Source organism: Aethalodelphis obliquidens, unplaced genomic scaffold (assembly GCF_003676395.1).
Source record: "Aethalodelphis obliquidens isolate GAN/ISIS:26980383/991018 unplaced genomic scaffold, ASM367639v1 scaffold21, whole genome shotgun sequence".
NCBI classification, from domain to species: domain Eukaryota; kingdom Metazoa; phylum Chordata; class Mammalia; order Artiodactyla; family Delphinidae; genus Aethalodelphis; species Aethalodelphis obliquidens.
The window spans coordinates 19,857,391-19,877,431 of NW_020837965.1; positions in this window are offsets into that span (position 1 = coordinate 19,857,391).

The following is a 20,041-nucleotide window of genomic DNA, read 5'->3' on the forward strand; positions in this document are numbered from 1 at the left end:
TTGATTTAACCCAGACTTCCCTACTTTCTAGCTGTGTGACTAAGAATAGGTTGCTTTCCCTCTGAGATTCAGTCTTCTTGCGTGCAAAATGGGAATAATTACACCCACCTTGCTGGCTAGTTGTGAGAATTAGATAAGATAAGATATGCAAAGTATCTGGCACATAGAAATCAGTCCATAAGTTAAAGTTTTTTTATAATTATAGAACCAGAGTTTTAATTTCACTTTCATTAACCAAAAGCCCACGTTCCATTTTGGCGACTTGAAGGAGGTCTCCGTGCTGCTGATCTGTTTTGCGACAGCCGGGGGCCTCCATCTTCTGTCAAGAAGACAAGTCTTTGCAGCAGCATCTACAGTTGGATGTAACACACACGTGTCCCAGACAAGATACTCCATCAAGGGTTTTCCCCATTACTCACCGCTTACATCGTGGTAGTACACCCAGACTGCAGCAGGGAAACAGTGGGGAAATATCTATTACAAGAAGACTGTTCTTGAAAAGCCCATTACTGATGGGAAGCATTACAGTGAGAATAATAGTAGAAAAGAATAATAACGAGAATGTCACAACCGTAGGACTAATATTAAACAGCGAGAGGCAGAATAGTATGGTGGTTAAGAGTGCAGTTTCCAGAGGATTTGACTTCAAATCCTAGCTGTGTAGACCTTAGGTGAGTTACTCAAATTCTCTGGGCTTCCTGATCCACTGTTTGACTCTATCGTCAAAATAGTACCTACCTCATAGTGTCATTGGGCTGATTAAAATAATCGATATATGGGGCTTCCCTGGTGGCGCAGTGGTTGAGAGTCTGCCTGCCGATGCAGGGGACACGGGTTCGTGCCCCGGTCCGGGAGGATCCCACATGCCGCGGAGCGGCTGGGCCCGTGAGCCATGGCCGCTGAGCCTGCGCGTCCGGAGCCTGTGCTCCGCAACGGGAGAGGCCACAACAGTGAGAGGCCCGCGTACCGCAAAAAAAAAAAAATAAATAATAATCGATATATGAAAGGTCTTTAGAGTGGTGTCTGGCACATAGGAAATGCTCAGTAAACGTTAGCTCTTAGCACAGTAATGAGTGCGTTTTACCACAACTGATAAACAGCACCAAGTGAGACATTTTATATGCGTTGTTGCTAAGCGTCCCAGCAACTTGTATCAACAATTACTAAAATAAATCGCACTTACCCTGTGCCAGGCACTATCACGGAATCTTTACATATATCATCTCAATTAATACTATATAATAGGTTATTTTTTATCTTCATCACACAGACGAGGCCCAGAGAGAATAAATATGATTTTGAATCCAAACTTGCCTGACTCCTGAGCCTCTTTTCTTGAATGTTTTGGGTGAAGCTGTCACCATCCAAGATTCTGCCCAGTGGACTTCTGCCCACATCTCTCTGCACCTCCTCTCAGCCCCATGACCCAAAATGGTATGGCAGTGAAACCTCAGATGGCATTATCTTACCTATCAATGATCCTCCAAAAAAGAAGTATTAATAATCACGCCTACCTCTTCAGTCTCTCCTAGAATCACTCAGCATCCCCTTGTCACCGAACACTCTCCATTCAGAGGCTCCATTCTGCTCCTGGCAGCCACCTGTCCCTCTGCTGCTCCTTAGGCAGACTCTGCCACCGCTTCCTCTGTCACCTGCACCAAATCTTCTCCCATCTCTGAGCCCCCTTTCCTTATCTGCGAATTGGAAACTATGACCACTACACTGATACCTTCTGAAAGTGGTAGTGAGGAGGAAAAAAGGCTTTAGATGTGTTTTAGTAAACTGTAAAGTTCTGTAGAGATAAGATATTATTGTCATCTCTTCAATACCGTAGAAGAGATAGAACTAGCAGAAGGACCATTCCAACAGGTGCAGAGATCCCAACGAAAGGAAGATTTTTTCCCCATCCTAGATGCCACTTGCTACAAAATATATGCTCTCCCTGGTCAGTTTGCCCCAATCACAACCCATTGTGGTTCATTTCCTTCCAATATGCTGCTACTTTAAGGGTATAGATGCCTAAGACAAGACATTGGCAGGTTGGAAGAAAATGTAAATTCCTATCTTTTCAAATTAAATTTTATATATTGTTATGTGCACATAAATGTTGCTGCAATAGTAAATGTATACAATGGGTAAATAATTTTTACATGTATAATACATAAAGAGAAGTGGCCCAGCATGGTAGTTTAGAGCGGGGGGCTCTGGAACCAGGCTGCCTGAGTTCTAATTCCATCTCTGCCATGTACTTAGCTTCACCGAGTTGTTTAATCTCTCTGTGCTTGTTTGTTCATTTGTAAAATGGCAATAATAAGTGCTTACCACACAGGGTTGCTATGAGAATTCAATAATTTTATAAATGTAAGACACTTAGGATGGGGTGGAGAAGGCAACACTAGTTTGGGCTTTTGTGATTTCATGATTTAGGCTTTCATGATTATTCCCTCACACTAAAATAGCCTTCATTACCCTTCCTTTAATGCTAGGCTTCACCTCTTCCAGGAAGCCTTCCTTTCCTGCCCCTGCACCTCCCCAGGTGGAGAATTGACCTCTGTGGACACCCACAGCCCACTCCCACGCTGTACTGGGATTGCCTGTGTCTAGGTTATCAACGTCCTCTCCTAGCTGACAGTGGAGATCTTGGGGCAAACACGACCTTCCCGATGTGTTTTGATCATTCCTGGCACAGAGTGTGGCACACAGCGGATGTTTTCAGTACATGGGAGTTAAAATAAACTGAATTTATCTGAATTAGAAACAAAACTACCTTCAAACCCAAAGCAATTTGCCAGCACTGCCCATGTACCTAGGGGGAAAATTTTTTTCCGCTATTTAGAAAGAAAATTAACACGATCTACGCCCCCCCCCCCCCAACTCCCTCCGGAAGAGGGAGATCTTCCCTCTAAAGAGAAATTAATTCCACCCAGAAATAAATCCCCAATGAGCCTCCCAAGGAGCCCATTAGTGAACCACGGTTACCCACGGGCAGGAGTTTCTTCCCGTGAAAGTTCCACCGAGTTGCTGCTGAATTCGTTTCTCCTGCGCAGCAGTTTGCCTGAGGATGAGGGATGAGCAGCAATTACAAGAGAGTAAATATTTCAGCAGCTCAGTGTTAGGCTTCTAAACAGCTTCTAAACAGGAAGCTGTTTCTCTTTCCTTTAAACTGTTTATTAAAATACAAGGTTAACTCCAGCAAGGGAATACGTTTTTCTGCCTCCTCCTTCAATTAGCTAGCTATTTCAATGCTGAAAATTTTCCTGCTTTTGCAAAACCTCTGCGAAACAGCAGGTAGAGTGCTTTCTCCTCAGAGGACTGTGGTGGTTCTGAAATCAGGTTCAAATCCCAGCTCTCCCAGGAACCACCTGTGGGACCATCGGCAAACTGCTATTCAACTTTCTGGGCTTCAAGTTCAAGAGATGGGGATAGTAATACCTGCCTGTATGTTGCAGAGAGGCTGGTGTGATTTAAGGAACATGGAAGAGGCCAGCTCAAGGGCTGGCACACTGAAGCAATTAGTAAACCTTGGCAACTACCCAAAAGCCATTCCTCTCTTCTGTGCAACAAAGATCCCATTTTGTTCAGGCTTTGGGGGAAGGTATGGCCTCTCCAGCCCAGGACATGACTCCTGATGGATACACACTATCATGATAATCTTTTCCCCTTCCATGGGTGGTTTAGAAAAATATAGGACACAACTTATTGGCCAATAAGACATGAGGAGAAATATGCTGGAGTGGAATCTTCTGGCAATGGTATCTTCACTTCCCAAAGGGATACCTCAAGGAGCACCATCGGCAAGGGGGCTGATCACCTTCAGCAACAATAATTTGGCAGCCATCCATGACAAAAGCGCCTCTGTAGGAGCTTTGAGATCCAGGGAATAGGTTGTGAAACCCTGGTAGAGCCCAAGACCGAGGAGGGCCATGTTGCAAAGGCAGACCCTTGCGCAGATGGCAGACTCACTGACCGTGGTCCCAGCTACAGACCCAGAGAGTCTCATCCCACTTGTGGACTCAGTTACAGCCCCGTATGGCCACGGTCCTGTCACCAACATTCAACACAGGGCTCAACAGGAGTCACACCCACCTGTGTCCCATGTGACAAGCCTACTGACCTCAGACCTGGCTATGGACGCTTAAGCAGCCCACGATCTCGCTCTGGCTTCTCTTAGCCACCAATCCTGCCGGCCCAGTGACTGGGCAGGAGACATGCCCACCCATGCTCCTGAGGCAGGTCTATAGACCACAGTCTGACCAGAGATTCTAAAACAGCCCGTAACCTGGCTCTAGCCCCTCTCAGCTGTGATCTGGGCACATGCTGCCTGCCCACAGCCCCTGTAGGAGACACAACCTTCTGTGTCCCCAAAGACAGACCTCCAGGCCTCTGTCCCAGCTCAGATTCTGAAGTAGCCTTGGAACTTGGTTCAGCTCCTGTTCGCCACAGTCCAGGACCATTTCTCACTGCCCAGGAACCTTTCCAGTGATCTGTCAGGAACCCTCCCAGGCATCCAGAGGGAGTCATACCCATGTCAAACCTGGTAACAGCCTGCCACCTGTTGGTAGGTTGAGTAGACCCTTGTCCCACCACCAGTCCTACTGACTAAGGTCCTGGAGGCAGTCTCGTTTACCCAGGGACCAGAGAGAATACATGCCTACCATGCCCTGGTAACAGGCCCACCAACTGCAGACCCCACTGCAGAACCAGTAGCAGCTATGTGACCTGGCTTCAACCCAACTCAACTGAAATCTCAAAAACATGCCATCAGCCTGAGTACCTGACAGGAGAGGTGTTTACCGGCTAGAATCAGTCTATTAAGGATTGGAAGAGGTGTTTGCTCCTTTAAATGCATGATTACTGATGAAAAGCCACACGGATCACAAAGAATCAGGCAAATGTAACACCACGAAAAGAAACTAATAAAAAAGCTCTAGTCACCAACCCCAAAGAGACGGAAACCTACAAGCTGCCTGACAAAGAATTCAAAATAATCATCTTAAAGTTCAATGAAATGCAAGAGAACATGGACTAAACTAAATGAAATCAGGAACGATGTATAAGCAAAATGAGAAATTTAATAAAGAAATAGAAACCACCAGAAAAGAACCCAACAAAAAAACAGGAGCTGAAGAACACAATGTCAGAAATGAAAAATTCAAGAGAGCGTCCACGTCAGATCTGAACATGTAAAAGAAGGTTATCAGTGAACCTAAAGACAAGTCATATGAAATTATCCAGTTACAGGAACCATTATGACTTTGTTAAATTAACATTTGTTAAGTGGAACAAAGCATGCCAGATGGTGAGCTGCAGTTCAACAAAAAACCACAAGAAATCTCTATTTAGGTCTTCTGCCCATTTTTGGATTGGGTTGTTTGTTTTTTTGTTATTGAGCTGCATGAGCTGCTTGTAAATTTTGGAGATTAATCCTTTGTCAGTTGCTTCATTTGCAAATATTTTCTCCCATTCTGAGGGTTGTCTTTTGGTCTTGTTTATGGTTTCCTTTGCTGTGCAAAAGCTTTGAAGTTTCATTAGGTCCCATTTGTTTATTTTTGTTTTTATTTCCATTTTTCTGGGAGGTGGGTCAAAAAGGATCTTGCAGTGATTTATGTCATAGAGTGTTCTGCTTATGTTTTCCTCTATGAGTTTTATAGTGTCTGGCCTTACATTTAGGTCTTTAATCCATTTTGAGCTTATTTTTGTGTATGGTGTTAATAGACATTTCTCCAAAGAAGATATACAGACTGCTAACAAACACATGAAAGAATGCTCAACATCATTAATCATTAGAGAAATGCAAATCAAAACTACAATGAGATATCATCTCACACCAGTCAGAATGGCCATCATCAAAAAATCTACAAACAATAAATGCTGGAGAGGGTGTGGAGAAAAGGGAACCCTTCTGCACTGTTGGTGGGAATGTAAATTGAGATAGCCACTATGGAGAACAGTATGGAGGTTCCTTAAAAAACTAAAAATAGAACTACCATATGATCCAGCAATCCCACTACTGGGCATATAACCTGAGAAAACCATAATTCAAAAAGAGTCATGTACCAAAATGTTCATTGCAGCTCTATTTACAATAGCCCGGAGATGGAAACAACCTAAGTGCCCATCATCAGATGAATGGATAAAGAAGATGTGGCATATATATACAATGGAATATTACTCAGCCATAAAAAGAGACGAAATTGAGCTATTTGTAATGAGGTGGATAGACCTAGAGTCTGTCATACAGAGTGAAGTAAGTCAGAAAGAGAAAGACAAATACCGTATGCTAGCACATATATATGGAATTTAAGAAAAAAAAATGTCATGAAGAACCTAAGGGTAAGACAGGAATAAAGACACAGACCTACTGGAGAACGGACTTGAGGATATGGGGAGGGGGAAGGGTGAGCTGTGACAAAGCGAGAGAGAGGCATGGACATATATACACTACCAAACGTAAGGTAGACAGCTAGTGGGAAGCAGCCGCATAGCGGAGATCAGCTCGGTGCTTTGTGACCACCTGGAGGGGTGGGATAGGGAGGGTGGGAGGGAGGGAGACGCAAGAGGGAAGAGATATGGGAACATATGTATATGTATAACTGATTCACTTTGTTATAAAGCAGAAACTAACACACCATTGTAAAGCAATTATACCCCAATAAAGATGTTAAAAAAAAAAAAAGACCACAAGAGAAATTGAAACAGAGAAGCTTATTACTCGCAGGTTCTGAAGCAAGTACACAGCATGCCTTGAGGGGCAACATGGGGAGTTCACGGCAGGGTATAGGCAGAGAGAGAGAAATAGGACCCGGGACATAGCCTTTATTAGGGTTCATGGGTGGAGTGCTTCATGGTTCCCAAACCTAATCAGGATTGATCAATTCAAAGCAAAAAGAGAAGGGTTTTGGCAAGCTCCATGGGGTTCTTATCTACGGTGTGCACAAAAGGAAGGCCCTGGGAGGTCGGGAAGACTGTTGAGCACAAGGGCTTTGGGGAAATCATGTCAGAACTTACATTTATTTGTGACTCTTTGGGCTGTTATCTATGTGCTTGCATGAGGGGTTAGTGTCGGTTTAAGGCCCCTGCAGGCTGCTAGGCCGAACATAATGGGTGCCAAGACAGCAATACTATGAAGTAGCTTAGCTAAACTGTCAACAGGAACAAAAAGAAAAAAGAATGAAGAAAGCATGCAGGACCTATTGGACACCATCAAATGAACTAATTTAACACATATTAGGGGAGAACCAGAAAGAGAAGAAAGAGAGAAAGAGGCAGAAATCTTACTTAAAGAAATAATAGCTGAAAACTCCTCAACTCTTCAGAGAGATATAGACATTCAGATACCTGAAGATCAGAAAAACCCAAGAAAGATCAACCCAAAGAAAATTACCCTAGGCACAGTATAATCAAAAGCTGTCAAAAGGCAAAAGGGATACCTCAAAAACAAGCACATAAACATAGTAGGTGTTTTGTATTACCAGATGTTGATATCTATCTGTGACGTCTGGAAGTGCTGCAGCCATTTTGTGACCATGAGGGAATAATTTGAGAACAAAAGCTACCACACAGAGATGACAGAGAAGAAAGATGGAAGAACCTGAGGCCCTGATGCTGTTACTAAGCCTCTGAATTAACCAGTGTGGATTCCACCTTATTTCTGATTCCACTCTGATTCCTGGTTACATGAAATAATTAATGTCCTTTATTGTTTAAGCTCCTTCAAATGCAGTCATCTATTAGATGGAGCTGAAACCATCTGAGTAACAACACCCACCAAGAATGAAAGATCAGATTTGCAGCATGTTTTATTATAGGAATTTCATCCATTTCTCTACCCAACTAGCCAGCAAATCATTAGTGAACACCTACCATGCACGCATAGCTTGCTGTCTCAAGGTCAACAATGTCATATAAAGTAAAACAAACAAACAAACAAGTTTATTTTTTTCTCAAGTCTTTTTTTTTTTTTTTTTCTTGCGGTACGCGGGTCTCTCGCTGTTGTGGCCTCTCCCGTTGCGGAGCACAGGCTCTGGACGCGCAGGCTCAGAGGCTATAGCTCACGGACCCAGCCACTCTGTGGCATGTGGGATCTTTCCAGACCGGGGCACGAACCCATGTCCCCTGCATCGGCAGGCGGACTCTCAACCACTGCGCCACCAGGGAAGCCCTCCAGTCATTTTAAATCTAAGATATAAATCACAGCCATGATGATCACGATAATGATGATGATGATGATGATGATATTTGTGCCGATTAGGACTTTTAGTTGAAGATAATAGAGCCCAGTCTATCTAGTTTAAATAGAAGTGGAATTTATAAAGGTTATTAGGAGCTCACAGGATCTCCAAGAAAGCCAAAGACTGGGGCCTGGAGGCCGGAGGCCCAAGAACAGTATCCAAACAGCCAGCCAGTACCGCTCCCAGCTCATCCAGATCTCATGGGCTCTGGGTTCAGACCCTGCAGATGCTGAGCACAGGGCACAGCTGCTGAGTCCTTAGGCTCTGCTGGCTCTGAGATCTGGATGCTCTCTCTGGCCTCGTTCTTTGCCATCCTTACCAGGGAAGGATTCCATGTGGGGTCTGCTTCCTATGCTTGCTTCCAAGTTAAAGCCTTGCATGGGTGGCACAGTGGTTGAGTGTCCGCCTGCTGATGCAGGGGACACGGGTTCGTGCCCTGGTCCGGGAAGATCCCACATGCCGCGGAGCGGCTGGGCCTGTGAGCCATGGCTGCTGAGCCTGCACGTCCGGAGCCTGTGCTCCGCAACGGGAGAGGCCACAGCAGTGGGAGGCCCGCGTACTGCAAAAAAAAAAAAAAAAAAAAAAAAAAAGCCTTGCATGGATGCCTCTGACGGTCTGAGTCTAGGCAACATTCTTAGCTTCAAGAAAGGCTAGGAAACTGACTTCTGGCTTCTCTTTGGGGAAGAAAGACTCAAACTGTAGCAATTTCCTCAAATACAGATAAAGCATTGAGTGATACAACAAAAGGTCATTATACCATCTATTCAGAACTTCGATTTAGCTGGAAAACACCTTTTGGTCAAACAGTTTGGGGGCTTATGTGCCAACTTTAGGGGTAGTAAGTGATTGAGTTCCTTGACCAGAAATCTGAAGACCTGGGATCAAGTAACTTCCTGGACTATTAATGGTGACTTGGCAGGACTCCCTGAGACCCTCAAACCCTTCCAAAAAAAACCCCTTTTCCCCCAATTTTTTTCCAGAGACATGGGAGCTGGGTTTCAGCCTTGACTTGGCCACTAGCTGGATGGATGTCAGTTGAGAAATGTCACAGAACCTTCCGGGACCTCGGTGTCCACACTCTCTAAATGGTGGGTTGGACCAGCTGGTGTCCAGGGGTCCTTCCTGCTCAATTCCTCATCCCTAAAAAGTGTTATATCCGACGACTCTCCAGAGCAGCTCTGGTTTCTGTAGCAGTAATTCCCGTTCAGTGTTGTTCCCTTTTGCAGGAATCACCAAAAAGCAGCTTCCCCCCGCCCATCACCAAAATTTGATACTCGGGCATTAGTAAACTTGCACCCAATATTTCCCAGATTAAAAGTGACCAAGAAGTGTTTTGCAAACTGAGCACTCCCTTCTAATAATGAGCCCCCACTTTCTAATAATACTATAACCTCTTGCCCAAAGACCTGCCAGCAAACTGTGACAGACAGCTACCCAGCTGGCTCATCCACCCTGGAAAATGGATGGCTTGGCCTTAAATGCCAACCTCTGCCAGGCTCTCTGGCCCCTGCCAGCCCTTGTACAACATTCCACTCTACTAGCCCCAGTGAATACTGTCCATACTGGCTCCCAGTGGAAAGGGGTTACTTCTTTCTCTTTCACCCCGGGAAATCCATGCTCTGTAAACACAGCAGTCGGTGTTTCCGGAGAACTCTGACCTTTCACATATGTGTCACAAAGACTCATGCCTCCGTTCCCACTTTCAGGACAAGCATGCAGTCTTCCCAGACCCCACCACATCCATCCAGCGGCTGGAGCGTGGCAGTGAGCACTGACAGGCCTGTTTGACCATGAACAAGCTTCTGGCTCTCTTTCTGAGCCTCAGTTTACCCATCCTGCAAAATGAAGACCAAAACACCCACCACAAAGGATTAACAAGTGAATGTGTGAGAAGCTCCTAGCTGGTGCCAGGCAATTAGTAGGTGCTCAAGAGTGCGTCTTGCCTTTCTTCTTTCAACGCCCTCTTGCTGCTTGGATCCCCCTCTCTTGGCAGGGGGCTCCCAAGTGAGCCCGTATCCCTTGAATGTAGCCCTCCATTCAGCCCTGTCTCCTGGAGCCAGGAATCCTGCTCTGCCCTCACACCTGTCTTTTGTTCTAACCCCTGGACCCTCTCCCTGCCTGAAACCACAGCAACGCACTAAGAAGGATTGTCTGGTTAGCGAACTAAGAGGACAGTCCAAGCCAATTACTGAATTACAGTGGCATGAATGACGTACACAATTAATTACAATAACTTTCACTGACAAAGGCTTAACTACAGGGAGGTGGTGCCGTAGGTTATAAGTTTGGAACTTACGGTTCCAAATAGTCACACTCTTTCCCCAGCTGGGAGTTCCCTGGCACTGTGGTCCCTGTGTCCTTGTTACATCTGTGACTAGAGGCTGGGCTCACTCTGAGTGAGGGTCTGTGTATACCAGATGTATGAGTCAGCAGCCCCACTGCGTGGTGGGCATCACACCCACCGTGAGAACCAGGAGACTGGTTGGCTGCGGGACTTTGGGAAATCACCCCTCCTCCTGGCTTCCCTTCCTTCTCCTATAAAATGAGTGTTCAGTAAAATGACTAATGTCTGTTGAGCACGTGCCATGGGTGAGGTGCTCCACTGAGTTCTACATGCATTTATGCATTTAGTCATCGCTACAGCCCTGTGAGAAGGTCTGTGACCATCTCCATGGACAGGAGAAGAAACTGAGGCACAGCTCCAAGTCACACACCTGCTAAGTGGCGGGGACAGGATTTGACTTTCAGAGCCCGTGCATTACCCACCCCATTGATTCTGCCCCTCTCCACCACAGGCGACCACACCAACTCTAAGAGGAGAGAACATTCAGTGCTTTCCAGCCACAGGAAGCAAATATTTTTACATGGTATGGGTCTAGGGCTCCCACACTGAAATTATCACTTGAGAAGGAAAATGAAGAACAATCATTGTGGCTTCCCACTTACCTACCCCGGGTCACACCACAACAGTTTGTCAGAAGGAATAATCACAGGCTCTGGAGCCAGACGGACCTAGATGCCAGCCCTACTCTATTGCTTTGTTGCCCCTGGGTGCAGGCACTCACCCTATCTGAAGCTCAGTCTCCCCATCTATAAAATGGGCCTGATCCTCTATCTTGATGGCAACCCCAACGAGGATGAAACTCATCATGTGTGTCAAAGGCTGAGCAAGGAGCCCACCACACAGAGGCTGCCGGGTTGCTACTACAATTGTTGAAATTCACTGCTGCCCTCAAATCATAAAACATGCTCAGACGGTTAAGAAATGAAGTTGAGTTATTTGTAGTGAGGTGGATGGACCTAGAGTCTGTCAAACAAAGTGAAGTAAGTCAGAAAGAGAAAGACAAATACCATATGCTAACATATATATATGGAATCTAAAGAAAAAAAATGGTTCTGAAGAACCTGGGAGCAGGACAGGAATAAAAACGCAGATGTAGAGAATGGACTTGAGGACACAGGGAGGGGGAAGGGTAAGCTGAGACAAAGTGAAAGAGTGGCATGGACATATATACACTACCAAACGTAAAATAGATAGCTAGTGGGAAGCAGCTGCATAGCACAGGGAGATCAGCTCGGTGCTTTGTGACCACCTAGACGGGTGGGATAGGGAGGGTGGGAGGGAGGGAGGGAGACGCAAGAGGAAGGGGTTATAAGGATATATGTATACGTATAGCTGATTCACTTTGTTACACAGCAGAAACTAACACACCATTGTAAAGCAAGTATACTCCAATAAAGATGTTTTTAAAAAGTGATGGAACTTCTTACAGTTTCAAGGGTGAGTTTTGCCCTCACCCTGAGTCTCCCTTTTGTTTGGCCTCTCTTCCCTACTAACTCCTACTTCTCTCTCCCTTGCAGAAAGAAAGCTGGTCCTTTAAAACTAGAAGGGAGAAGAAAAAACGTTTTCAGCATCCTCTGGCTGCCTTTCCCACCAGCTGCTGTTGCCATGGTAACCCACAGGTATCTGCCTGCTGCTTTCAGCTGTGCCTCCGCCCCTCCATGCCGGGTGTGTGGCTGGTCTTTCCCCTGCCCTGGGAGGTCCCAGAAAGCCACGTTTAGGAATCCCTTGTTCGTTCTTAAATTTCCCAGCCAGCCCTTCACATCCTTTCTGCTTTCTCTGTCTCTAACAATTAAGAGGTAGAAAGGACAATTTCTTCCAAACAGCCGTCCCCAAAGGGGGTGATAGCATTCATTCATTGACTCTATCAGTGTCTATGGCTGGCCTGCTGTGTGTGGGCACTGAGGCAAACAGAAATTTGCAAGTGTCAGAGTAGATGAAGAGGGTCCCTCATTTTGCATATGAGGAAACTGAGACCCAGAAATGGGAGGAGACTGCCCGGGTTCTACAGACAGCAGCAGAGCCTGTTTTAGAACTTGGTGTTCAGAACCCAGGTGGGTACTTGCTTTTGTTTTCGTGAGCCTTTGCCAGCAACCAGCCACACGCTGGCCCAAGCCTTCCGTCTTTAAATGCAATGGAACCTTGGGTCCATAGGTAGTGAGCAGAGCTGGATGGACTCCCCGAGATTTTGCCCTGCTCCAGCTGCAGCTGGCAGGCTCAGAGCCCAGACCTCCTCAGGAACGTCCTTTTGGCCCAACTAAGCCAGGCCTTCCCCTGCTGCAGCCCCGTGTACTGCAGGAGATGTCCAGGTGTGCGTGGAACCTCTTCTGCTCCCCCCATGGGCACAGCTGGAACGATTGTGGCTGCCAAGACAGCTCTGCCCCTCTTACCTGCCAGCCTCATCTGTGCACGCTGGCTGATGTCACCTGAGTCAGTAGCTATTCCCCCTGGCATTTTTTTTTTTTTTTTTTTTTTGCTTATTAAAACGCACAGGCCGTCCTCCTCTCCTGCACCATTCAAAGGTTTGCTCTGCAGCACAGACTCAACCTGCTCAGGAAAGGGAGGGAAGGAAGGAGGGCAGCCACACACTGTAAATATTAACTTGGAATGAAACACCAGCTCTGTATCCCCATAAGGTGGCTAGCTGGAGAGACAGGTAGATACTAAAAGGCTCTGATCGCCTAATAAAGAATCCTTAAAAATGAACGCCCGTTGATAATTGCTCACCCTCCAAGGAGGGAAATACTAAATGAAGACCCATGATGTGTCAGGCGCTGGGTGCGTCAAATCGATCGTCATCGTCACCATGACCACCACTTTCTGAGCGCTTCCTACGTGCCGGGTACTTGACCGAGCTCCCTAATTCTCGTTTTTATTTACATGCTTTCTCCCTTCTCTGCCCTCTTCTCCCTTCTCTCTTTGTCCTGCTTCTCAGGGACAACCACTTTCAATTGCTTTTGCTAATTCCTTTCATATTCCCGTCCATATCTAGGGGCAATATATTTCTATTGCTCGACTTGGGCGCATTATCTCTTCACTTTCCACAATGGAATTCCGTCCTCTTTACCACTCCCCACACCCAGCCCATGCGCATTTCCTGCCTTCATTCTCCCAACTTGGCGATTTTGCCATTTTATTTAGATCAGCAGCCAGTTTTGCATTATTAGAACAATGTGAATGCAAAACCAACATGCAGTGTGTGTGCGTTTGCCTTGGTGTGGGGGCCATGAAACCACACCACTCAGCTCTCTTGCTTCAGGGGGCATGACTGACTAATGACCTCAGCTGCTCCCCCTCTGACTCCATCTCCACAGTCACTCCAAGGCCTCAGTCCTGCAGCTCAATGACTGAGCACAGGCCCATTCCCACGAGACGCAAAACTCCTCCAATGGGCATCTTTGGCTGGAGAACTCCCCATCGTTCTGACCACTTCTTTCTGGAAACTGCACCACAGTCCAGATTTTTCCTACCTGACTTTCCTCCCTTCCCCCTCTTCTTCACACATGCATTCCGAGGGCTCTCCCGCCTTCTGCCCCTTCCCCCTCCTCTGCAGTTCACAGATATTCCCATCAATCTTTTGAACAACTAATTCCATCTTGGTGTCCTTCTCATCCAACCTAAACTGTCATTCATTTTTTTCTCCCCCATACTCTCTGCTTAGTTTTTTTAATGTGCTTATCTCTAACTTAAACCTGGACTCTCCTGGTATGCAAGTGTCCTTCCAGTGTGTCCAAACACACCAGGTGATCTATCAATTTTGTCATGAAGAAACCTCTCCTGGAACCTTCAGACTTGCCCCGATCTGGATTGGCTTCCCTCCATCTGCCACGCAGCTGACCTCTAGGGATCTCCCTCTGCCACCTTCCGGGGGATGCCCCTCACACCTGTCTTCTGTGGTACCCCATCTCCTGGTTTACGTGCCTCGCTCTCCCATGACTCACCCCCTCATTTCGATGTAGCACGTCCTCCCATAGCTTCCCAAGGAGAAGTGCGAGGGGTGTAAATTCTAAAACTGTCTGTGAACTTTAGTGATAGTCTGGCTGGACTTGTAGGTGAAAATCATCTTCCTTCAGAATTTGGAAGGCTGTGCTGCACTGTCATCTCACATACAGTGTTGGTGTTCAGAAGTTGCAAGCCATTCTGACTCTCAGTGCTTCCTGTGAAATTTGTTTTCCCCTCTGGAAGCATGTGGGATTCCACCTTGCCCACAGCATTCTGAAATTTCATGGCTATGTGCCTTAGTATGGGTGGGTCTGCTTTCTTCTGTTGTCCTGGGCCTTGATGAATCCCATCACGTTACAGAACTCTGGTTCTGCTGGTCGTCACTCAAGAATCCAATACTGAGAGATGAGTATTGGGTAAAAGGAAAGATAGCTTTATTGAGGAAGCCGGCAATCCTGCAATGGAGGAAGATGATTAACTTTTTCAACTTTTAGTGGAAACATACTCAGCCTCGTTTCAGAAAAGGTCATATATACAACTTCCTTTTTTATATGAAAAAGTTATTTTCAGTAATGATCATGTAAGGATAAGTATTAATCATTTTAAATTTTTAAATTTTTAATGTCTTCTTTAGTTTTAAAGCAAACTATTAATGGTTAAATCAGAAGAATAAATTTCAAAGATATTATGCAAGTTCAGTAAAACATTTCAAGTAATAACTGAAATCTGCACTTACCAATCAAATGTACAGCATTCAATTCACACTCCAATTTATTGATTTAAATTTTAAGCATTAGTAAAATTCCATGTGGTCACATAGAATGACAAGGATGAAGTAACTTAAGTTCTGTTCTGTTTTGTTTACAATTGTGTTTTTATTGTTGATTTTGAGTTTCCTTTATAAACGATGGACTATTCAGACAGGAGACCCACTTCACACCCTAAGAATCTGGGACAGATCTGAAATGTTAGCAACTTGCTCTCAAACAATGCACATTGCCAGATCCACTTGTGCTGAGGGTTCTTTTAATTAACTTCTATGTAGAAAAAAATATTAAAAGATGAGCAATAAAAATGTGCTGTTTTGAAGCTTACATCTATCACATTGCTGTGCCGCCATCACCACCACCCATTTCCAAAAATTGTACCTTCCCAGATAGTGACCTTGTACTCATTAAAACAATTACCCGTCCTCTCCTGACATTCGTCATTCTACTTTGTCTCTATGAAGTTGACTACTCTCAGTACCTCATATAAGCAGAATCTTACAGTATTTGTCCTTTTGTGACTGGCTTGTTTCCCTTAGCATGTCTTCCAGGTTCATCCGTGTTGTTGCACTTGTCAGAATTCCCTTCCTTTTCAAGGCTGAATAATATTCCATTCTATAGATGCACTACATTTTGTTTATCCATTCATCCATCCATGGACACTTGGGTTGCTTCCATTCTCTGCCTATTGTGAATAATGCTGCTGTAAATGTGGTTGTACAAATATCCCTTTGAGTCCCTGCTTCTACTTCTTTTGGAGATACACCAAGAAGTGAAATTGCTGTATCATAAGGTAATCCTGTTTCATTGTTTGAGGAATCACCATACCATTTTCCACAGCAGCTGAACCACATTCCCACCAACAGTGCACAAGGGTTCCAATTTCTCTACATCCTCCCCAATGTTATTTTCTGTTTTTTTGGGTCAATACTAGCCATCCTAATGTGTGTGAAGCATACTTATAATCAATTTTATAATTTTTGTGACGCTCTGTACCCAGAAGGTACGCCCCTGTTGCCTGTACCCAAGACTGACTCTCCTACCTCCTGCCCTTGGTACTTGGCCGACCTCCAGCAAGTAATGTTCTCCAGCAAATCCCCCTGTTTTCCAGCATGGCACCCTCGACATCCCAAGTGCAGAGCCCCTCTTTTTACCGTCTCCAGAGAATAAGGCTCTCATCTTCTGCTGGAGCAGGAAAGCAGAAAGTCCAGTGACATGAAGTGTCAGAAGTGACACTGGCAGAAGTGGCAGAAAGAAGCTGGAAGTCGAATTGCTTCTTGAACTTTCAACCATTCCTCCTGTTTCTAGCCCCCAATCCCCCCCACTTCCAAAAGTACCATACACCACTTCTGCAAGGTTCATCCATTGTTTCTCAGGTCCATTGCACTTAGGATTTAGTGCCTCTGATTTGCTAAATCACTTACATTTTGTCCCTTTGTTTCCCAGCTTCCAATTCCAGATCCCCGATTTGCTGCTGCCTCCTCTTCTTCTCCCTTTAGCCTTGATGGTCAAAGCCTTCTTAAAAATCCCTTTACTGTAATTTTGATGGGATTTCAGAAGACAGCAAAGCTAGACACATGTGTTCAATCTGTCTTCTTTAACTTCAAGCCTTTACTGGGCTTTAAAATGTATTACTTAATATAAATTTTTCTATTAAAGGTGAAATTAAAAATGAGGAAACTGAGGCCCAAGACCACACAACAGGAAGTGGCAAGGCTAGGATTCAAAACCAAGTTAGGGCTCACTCCCCTCAGAGACCATACTGCCTCTCAGATGACACAGCTGGACGTTGAGTCTGGGGCAAATAAGTGGTACAGGGAAGGTCAGGAGGATGCAGATGCCATGGAGGGTGAACCAAGACAGGCCAGCTAGGATCAAAATGGCCAGACTAGGGTTCATAGCCAGCAAGGTCCAGGGTCCAGGAGTTCAAGGAGATAAGCACTGAAGATCGTGTGACACTGTGTGCTCATTCTCTTACGGCTGAGGCTGTTGGCTTCTGCTGGCCAATCCAGTAACCATGGCCTGGGACCGTGATGACTTGGATGGTCAAGGAAGAAATCCACAACTTGATTCCCTGCATTCAGTACAGAGAGTCCTATGAGCCATCCTACCCCAAACAGACAGGGGTCCCAGCACATCCACAGCTTCCTTCAGCTCTGCCCTCAACACAGCACCACTGAGCATACCAAGATCAACTGCTTCCTCAGCATCAGCTCCTCTACCCTGCTCCCCCACCCCCACTCACAGACCCCATTTGGCCTATGTTTCCGGGGTCTTTCCGGCTCCACTGGGACTGTCTCCTGCTCGCACACACATACATCTACCACTGCTCTATACACAGTTGCCTTTTTGTATTTGCTTGTTTCTGATTTCCAGTTTCCTTTATTTGCTCAACAGACTTACTGGACACCTCTTACGTGCTGAGCCTTAGGTGGACGGCAGGGATGCAGAGGTGAATAAGAGAGCCCCTGCCCACAGGAGCTCACAGCCCCAGGGAGACAGACAGGTAAACATGCAGTCTTTCTGCAGTGTGGTCTGAGCTGGGATGGAGGTGAAGGGGGCTATGGAAGTTCACGGAGGGACCCGAGTGCCGCAGAGGGAGTCATTGAAAGCTCCTCAAGGAGCGCTTTCAATGTAAACTGAAGCATGAAGCAGGAGGAAGAGTTTGATTCTTACACCTGCTCTATGGCAAGGACTGAGGCATAAATTTGGATTCATTTATTCACCCAACCACCCAAACTAATGTTTAATAGCTTCCACCATGTGCCAGACCTCACGTGAGTACTGGTGAGTACCCAGCACATCGCACCAGCCTGGGGATCTCCCCTTGAGCTCTCGGCTCTCTGGAACTCCCCCACCAAGAAGTCATCTGCTTTCTGAAGCCAGCCTCAGACCCTGAGAGGGCACCTCTACCACCTGGCACCATCTCCCTCTGCCTCCAAATATTAGTGGATTTCCCAGACTCGTCTGATTTTCCAAGGGGCCCTTGTATAACCAAAGTACCACCGTCTGACCTCCGAAAAATTACTGGAAAGTCTCTCCCTCCTCCTCCAAGCACGGAAGTTCATGCAAGATCATACAGAAGACGCTGTGATGAAGTAGCTAGATTGTATGGAATTCATTGTTGATGACAGCCAAGCCCAGAACACATAATCCTGGAGGAAGCCTCGGAACTGATTTGAATCTCTCTTCACAAAGAGGGGATCCAGGATTTAGAGTGTGACCTTGAACAAAACTCCATTTGGCTCCTGGACTGGGCATCCACTCTGCACAATTAATTGAGAACATTGTCCTTATGACTGACCGGCTGGAAGTGATTATTTATCTTAATATTTGCTCCAGGTTCTGGGGATGTGCAAAGTGATTAAAGAAGGGGTTTTGGAAACAGTGACTTGTAGGTTCTCTATCCCTAATTGTTTGCTAACTGATTCACCATAATTACATGTAACATCTCCATGCTCCCTCAGGTAATACTTGCATAATATGGAAGCAAAACTGAAATTCCTAAAGTACAAATTCTGTGGGCGTTGAAGGCAAGCTGAGAAATTCCAGAAGCCATCACGTACATGACCTGCCAACCCAAGGCTCCCATCTCTTATACTACCCTGATTTGTACACTAACACGAGAAAAAGCGGCCCACATGGAATTTTTGAGCTGGGTCACTTCACTGTAGGATATCCATGTGTGGTTAAGAGGCAGACATGTGACAGTGGGGGAGGCAATGAGTTAGCTCAGTTCCATCAGGAAATCTGGGTTATAAACGTGGTATTGCCATATTGTCCCTGAGTGTAGGAAAGGAATCTGGGACACAGAGAGTCTGACTGAGTCATCATGGATCTTCCTGAGTCCTTACCCATCCCTCAGGTCTCTCAGTTGCTGGACCCCAGGTTACTTGCAAGAAGAGGAAAACAAAGTCCTGGTGCTGCTGTCGTCTTCTAACAGGCCAAGGGAGCCACAGCCTGGCACTCGCCATTCAGCTCCCACAGCTCGTCGCCCCTCCAAGCAACTGCTGAGCTGGGAATAGGTCGGTTGACTGGTATGGGGAGTAAGAGAGAGCCTTTGAGACACACGCTGGGACTCTCACATTCCCAGAATCCCCCATTCTGATTTGTCTTCTTTACGAGCCAGCACCACGGAGAGCGACAGCTCTGGTTCTGGACCACAAAAGACTGGATCTGTGATGACCTGAAAGGTCATGGAGTCTAGTCCCTTACACATGAGAACTCTGTGGCCCAAGAAGCAGAGGGGATTTTCCGGCATCAGGTTAAATCCAATTGCCGAGGGCAAGCAGTATTCAGCTGTTCCTCTGCCTGGACTCTGGGTTCCCTGGAGGCAGGGGCTGCCCCTAACTCATCTGTATCTCCAGAATCCAGCACAGGCCAGTCACAGAGGAGGTGCTCAGTGGACACAGTTGTAACTTCTCTGTCGATCCAAATCCTCCCAGGAGCATCACCCTAGGCCAGGCCAAGGAAAGGCTCCCTGGGGCTATGGCCCAGCCGTGGTTGAGAAGGTGTCTGTGCTTAGAGTTGGCATTACTATTTCACACGACAAACCTTCTGTGAGTTATTGTGGCTTCTCCCCAACTATGTAAATTCTCAGCAAAAAGACTATAAATTCATATCCTCTGAATCTTTAATAATGCCTGACACAGATATCTGTAGGGTATCCACATGAAATGCTGCAGAGAGAGAGACAGAGGGACAGCTGGAAGGACAGAGACTTAGGGAGACAAAGATACTAAACAGAAAGTAAGCAGAAC